The sequence below is a fragment of the Argopecten irradians genome, chromosome 9 (genome assembly GCF_041381155.1).
Source record: "Argopecten irradians isolate NY chromosome 9, Ai_NY, whole genome shotgun sequence".
Taxonomy (NCBI): domain Eukaryota; kingdom Metazoa; phylum Mollusca; class Bivalvia; order Pectinida; family Pectinidae; genus Argopecten; species Argopecten irradians.
In genome coordinates this window covers 26,225,743-26,232,848 of record NC_091142.1, presented here as the reverse complement: position 1 = coordinate 26,232,848, position 7,106 = coordinate 26,225,743, and positions in this window count along the sequence as shown.

Genomic DNA, 7,106 nt, shown 5'->3' with positions numbered 1-7,106 from the left:
CAGATCCTTTATGTTTTACTATGACCATCTTATTTCTATGCCAGATCCTTTATGTTTTACTATGACCAGATCCTTTATGTTTTACTATGACCAGATCCTTTATGTTTACTTACCAATCTTATGTTTTACTATGACCAGATCCTTTATGTTTTACTATGACCAGATCCTTTATGTTTTACTATGACCAGATCCTTTATGTTTTACTATGACCAGATCCTTTATGTTTTACTATGACCAGATCCTTTATGTTTTACTATGACCAGATCCTTTATGTTTTACTATGACCAGATCCTTTATGTTTTACTATGACCAGATCCTTTATGTTTTACTATGACCAGATCCTTTATGTTTTACTATGACCAGATCCTTTATGTTTTACTATGACCAGATCCTTTATGTTTTACTATGACCAGATCCTTTATGTTTTACTATGACCAGATCCTTTATGTTTTACTATGACCAGATCCTTTATGTTTTACTATGACCAGATCCTTTATGTTTTACTATGACCAGATCCTTTATGTTTTACTATGACTATGACCAGATCCTTTATGTTTTACTATGACCAGATCCTTTATGTTTTACTATGACCAGATCCTTTATGTTTTACTATGACCAGATCCTTTATGTTTTACTATGACCAGATCCTTTATGTTTTACTATGACCAGATCCTTTATGTTTTACTATGACCAGATCCTTTATGTTTTACTATGACCAGATCCTTTATGTTTTACTATGACCAGATCCTTTATGTTTTACTATGACCAGATCCTTTATGTTTTACTATGACCAGATCCTTTATGTTTTACTATGACCAGATCCTTTATGTTTTACTATGACCAGATCCTTTATGTTTTACTATGACCAGATCCTTTATGTTTTACTATGACCAGATCCTTTATGTTTTACTATGACCAGATCCTTTATGTTTTACTATGACCAGATCCTTTATGTTTTACTATGACCAGATCCTTTATGTTTTACTATGACCAGATCCTTTATGTTTTACTATGACCAGATCCTTTATGTTTTACTATGACCAGATCCTTTATGTTTTACTATGACCAGATCCTTTATGTTTTACTATGACCAGATCCTTTATGTTTTACTATGACCAGATCCTTTATGTTTTACTATGACCAGATCCTTTATGTTTTACTATGACCAGATCCTTTATGTTTTACTATGACCAGATCCTTTATGTTTTACTATGACCAGATCCTTTATGTTTTACTATGACCAGATCCTTTATGTTTTGCTATGACTTATAGTCCTGGGGTGGATAAAATAGGATAAACCACGAGTTGGTGTAGAATAAGTCAGAGGTTTCTCTGACCTACAACGAGAGAAGTTTTCAACTTTAAAAAATCACCTCCCCTTGTAACTGTTGGATAATTGATTATAACTTCTTGGTTACACAGGTAAATCATGCTTATTTGATGGTCTAATGAACACATAATGTAAGTTTCAAATATCAGGTGCACACGTGCATTATATTTGCCATATCTCGGTTACATGGTTATCGAATCAGAATAGATTGAAAATCCAGTTATAGTGATAATCATTAGTAACACACAACGATCCCAAACAGTCTCCGTGGATTTTATTCTTGTGGATATAAAACTAAGACCTTAACATCGAAATTCCAAAGGAGCTTAATTGTTTTTGGAATCCAATTGATGATAGGGAACGCAACACATCTTTGGAGACGAGTTGCACATGTTGCTCTAAAACTGGATACAATTTTACACCTTTATAATACACATATGTACAGGTGAGGTGTCATGCAGGCACAAACGAAATTAATTAAGGATACTGAAACCTGGATTATTCTAACTGGAAATCGAAGGTGACTTCATATTGAAACCAGAGGTACTCCAAACAAAAATCTTTTTTATTTGTACTAAGTATTAATTATACACGATAAGATACGTTAAGGTATGATATATCTCCTACTGTGATATACGTATAGTTGATTCCTATGTGAATATTTAGAAAGTATCTGTAAGCTTTGCTATCTAGGCCCGGTTTCTCAAAGCATGACTAGCTTAATCACATTATTTTAGTGAACAGTTCATATCTCATTTACTGCAAATTTTGTGATTACATCTTCACCAAACTCAGCAAGTAAGTAGAGAATGGAGTTCTAAAGATTCTTATCTAATTTTGTAAAATTCGTATTACCATAAATTATTTTATTTTGATTTGAAAATTGTCGTTAAACTGTGATTAGCCTCATCACCCTTTGAACAACTGTGCCCAACAAATATTATAAACAACTGTAAACCAACGATATTACCTGTTATCTGTTCTGGTACATCCTAGACATTAAAAGTTAACTGATTACCGCTAATTGAAGTGCATCTTGAAATATGTTAAATGAGCTGTAATTGGAAACAAGAGGCCAAAGAATGTTTTATTTGTTGTTGTTCATTTTGATAGTTAGTGTATTATGTTACCAAACCTTATGCTTAAAATTCCAATTTGCTTTGCAAACGTTAAGCAATAAAACCAAACTAGAAGTCAGTCAGTGTCAGTGATTTTATAAATTAATTTTTTAATCTTTGAAGATTATAATTAGTTGGTTCCATCAAACCGGTGAATACAGAAGAAGATTTTTGAAAGTTTAGCCATTTTGATCCATCTTGGCCCCGCCCCTCTGGTCCCTGGGGGTGAGCCAGGACCAATATGGATATGGTAATAAAATGCTCTTTCATGCTAATAATTCTAACCCAGTTTGACTCATTTCCTATTAAAACTAAGAAAATAATGTTCATAAATGTGTTTTTCCTATATAGAAAATCTGAGATCCCAGGGCCACGAAATTCAGAATTTTTGTAAAGGTCATTATAATTAGGACCTTTCAATCTATGAAGAGTGGTATCTGGTTCCATCAAATCTGTGAATTCGGAAGAAGATTTTTGAAGTTTTAGCCAATTTGACCCCTTTCGGCTCCGCCCTTAAGGCCCCTGGGGGTCGTCCAGGACCGATATATTTTTGACGATAAAATGCTATCTCAGGCTAAAATTTCTAACCCAGTTTGACTAATTTCCTATAGAAAATAAGCAAATAAAGTTCATCAATGTGTTTTTCTTATAAAAAATATTATAAACTTGACCCCTCCCCAGGGGAAAACATGAGACCCCAGGGTCATATAATTCACATTTTTAAAGGATCTTAAGACCTTTCCATCTATAAAAAGTATTTGATTCTACCAGTTCCAGAATTTAAGAAGATTTTTTTGAAGTTTTAGCCTATTTGACCTCTTTTGGCCCCGCCCCTAAGGTCCCTGGAGGTCAATCATTGAAAATTTGTTAAAAGGATTCAATGGCCATCTCATAGCTAGGGATAATTTTGACATTTGACTAATTTTCTATTATAAATGACCAAATAATGCTCCAAAATGTGTTTTCACTATATAAACTATAGTAAACTTAACCCCCTCCCCAGGGGGAAACCTTAGACCCCAGGGTCATATAATTCACAATTTTCGGAGAGGGTCTTGAGACCTTTCTATCTATGAAGAGTATTTTATTCTACCACATCTGTGAGTGGAGAAAAAGATTTTTGAAATTTTAGTCAATTTTACCCTTTTTGGCCCCTCCCATAGCCCCCTGGAGGTGGGGATCATATAAGTCACAATTTTGGTTGGCCTTATGCCTCAGAAGGTTTGTGCATTATTTCATTGAAATTGCTTCAGCGGTTTTTGAGAAGAGAAAAAATACTAAAAATACTGAAAGTTTGTTCATCCGATCTGAATATGTTTTAGCTTACATTGAAGACAATTCCTTACTAGTCACTATGGTGCAGATCCTCAATATAAACTCACTTACTTATAAAAATTGCACATAAGTATCCCCTAGCGATCCCCACGCTCCATTGATTGTCATGCAGAACAGATGATCACCGATCTCGGCCATTTTTGTCTGTCGTCTCCGATTTGATGCAAGCTCTCTGATTGACTCCTAGGATCGAGTGGACCAATCAGAGAGCTTGTATCAAATCGGAGACGCGTTCGAGTGCTCCAAAAACAAAATATGGGAACAGACATCTGTCGGGGAAATAACGAATCATTACAGTTAATGTACCTCAAAAGTTTGTATCTAATGATAAAGGGCCACCAATACAGGACACCTGTAATTAATCACGCATTCGTCACGTAACCGGATGTGAAATCTATGTCTCCGGATGGAGTAGAAACGATATATGGAGGAAAAGCTATGCGAAAGCCAAATTACATATAAATGACTTAAAACCTGCTGTGTGCTGTCGTTCATGTGAACTTTCCATAATAACTCCAAAAGATGATTGTGACCTCATGCGTTGCTGCATACGGATACGTGAAGGTATTTCTATCTGAGGCATTGACACTTACAAGCAACAAGTTAATGAAGACTTTACAGTAGATCTTTTGCGTGCAATCTACTTCCACGAATTTCGCGATCGAGGCCAATTCGATATATATTTAAATTCAATAATTCTGTACGCGAAGTTACCGTATACATGTAGTAGGTTATATTCGCGATTGCGCGGGTCATCGCCATGGACGCAACATTCTGATCCGTGAAATATATTTTACAACTTGAAGAAGCCAAATCGCAAAATTTCGATTATCTAAGATTTAATTTCCTAGTTAACGTCACTTCTGATTGATTGAGGTAAGGGCGTAATGATTTCAAAGACAAAAGGTAAATTTTGAATATTGAAGAGATTATCTTAAGTAAATTGAATTATTTATGGATTAATTTGAATATACTTTTTTATGTTACAAAGATATAACACAAAAATGTTGGTGAATTCTCATCGTAAACCGTTCGCGATTTATTTAGAGTACACGCAGAATTTTGTATTATATCTCCATAACATAAAAAAAATATTCAAATTAATCCTTAACTATTGTCAGAAAACTTCGGTCGTATTGAATTTAAAAATATTTTCGGAAGCTCAGTTGTCTTTTTAAATGAAAAAAAAAAAAATCATGATACAGGAAACAATGAAAACGTTTAAGGTATGCAATGTTATATTGTTTGAATTGAATCAGAAAAAAAAATCCAAATTTTATGTATGCATTAGATATATACACAAAATAGCTTTGTTTTTCCAAGAATTGATAAGAATGAATACACTTTTAGATTATTTCACATTTGACTTCTGCAATTATCATTGACTCGGAAAGATACTAATTTTAGTTTTAGATACCACTACCACCACCCTCACCCTCTACCCCCAATGATCGACCTAGTCCAATCCCGCTACACTCTTCCATCCTTTCTCGAAGTCTTCGCCCTCGAAGACACACGAGACTTCCAAACACCACCACTGTTGGTTATTTAGTTGGGCGCCAATTTTGTAACAGGAGTTGAGAAAATGTAGCGACCAGACCGGGATTTGAACCTGGGACCCTCCGAACACTAGCCGAGTGCTCTACCTACTGAGCTACCTGGTCATCGATTATCGACCCAGTCCGATCCCGCTACATATATTTGTAAATATCCATGCGTAACACAACTTTTGGAGCGCAGTGTATCTTATTGACGTTTTAAATAAGTTTAGTGTCTTGCCCGTGTGACAACTATATATAATTTGTGGGATTGTGTTTTCGTATTATGTTATTCGCACTTTTACTGACGGTTGTTTTTGTTCTACCCGTGGGTTTTGAACCTCGACAGAATAAATATTTGTGTCACCACACCCTGAAGTTGGCTTTACACATGTAACTGTATAAGTGACTAGGTGATAATATTGTCGTGCTATCGACTTAACAAAAGATCGTGATTCGGTACGCTAGTGTTAGATATACTGTAAGCGGGTGATTTTCGGTGCATTCGCGGGTTTCCTGAAATCCGTTAACTCAAAATACCAGCGCAATGTTTTAAATTTATGTTATGCAAAAATGTTGGTATTGCATATACATAGAATTGCATACGAAATATGCCCCCGCGAATTTGATGCAGTATGCTACTAATATTATAAACGATCCTGTTCAAATACCTGTACGTTACATTTCGAAGTAAATACTTTAAGAAGATTGATTTGCTTCATGTTACTTATTTCTTTAACTTGAAAACGAAATGGTTTGCTTTTAAATGAAACTAATTTCATTCCATTAATTCACTATATACTTAGGCCCTGTATGACCGATTGAGTCTTTGCACCATTTAACCTCACATGAATCAATTATTATGGCGGAGACATCGGGTAAATTATTTTATTGACAGCATAAGTGATCTAGTGACCTTGTGATTATGGCAGATTTGTAATTGACATGATCTGAAATCTTGTGGTTACAGTATAGTGGATAATTACTTTTATTCACGGTGGGATTAATCAGTGCGGGCCGAGAACGAAGTTCTGTAATGGTAAGATGTTTGTGTAAATAAATGTAGTCATGGTAACGTGGAAATACTATATTCTGAAAAACCTTCGTCCACGTCCCGCACGGAGTGGCACGCATGCGTTGCCGCGGTCCTGAAACTACATTTGAAACACATTCGAGCGTTAACCTGAACATAGTGTTGTTTGAATAATTATAGTAGACATGAAATTGAAGTTGTTTCCATTTCCCGTCGTCTTTCACAAACCGGAACCGGAAGCAGAAATAAACATCGAAACCGCCCCTGAATTCAGAAATAGATATCTATTTCGCTTATTGCGATCTTGGTATAAAACCAAGCAAAGATTTTTTTGATTGTTTTATAGATAAAATTTTATATCACATAGCCACTCATGTAAGATACTCTATGAATATTTTCTTTACGTGATAACTTCAGGTATGGAAATATGTGCAATAATTGTTTTATGGAAAGAAAACATGATGTCGTAAAACTTCTTACAATGCACTTCTTTTTTTAATATTAAAACTGATATATATTTTTTTTCATTTTCTTCTATTAAAGGTCAAAAACTTTATAAACAATGTTTTTTTATATTATCATTGGGAACCAAGATTATGTAGTTGTTGATGTTCGTGTGGTTGTGTCACCATGTTTGTATAGGATCGTGTCACAGCCAGATAACTAAAACGTTTATAATGAGTTCTTGGTTTCCAACATCAACTGTCACTCAGTCGCAAGCCGCCGGAGACAGCGCGAGCGCTGGTATCGAA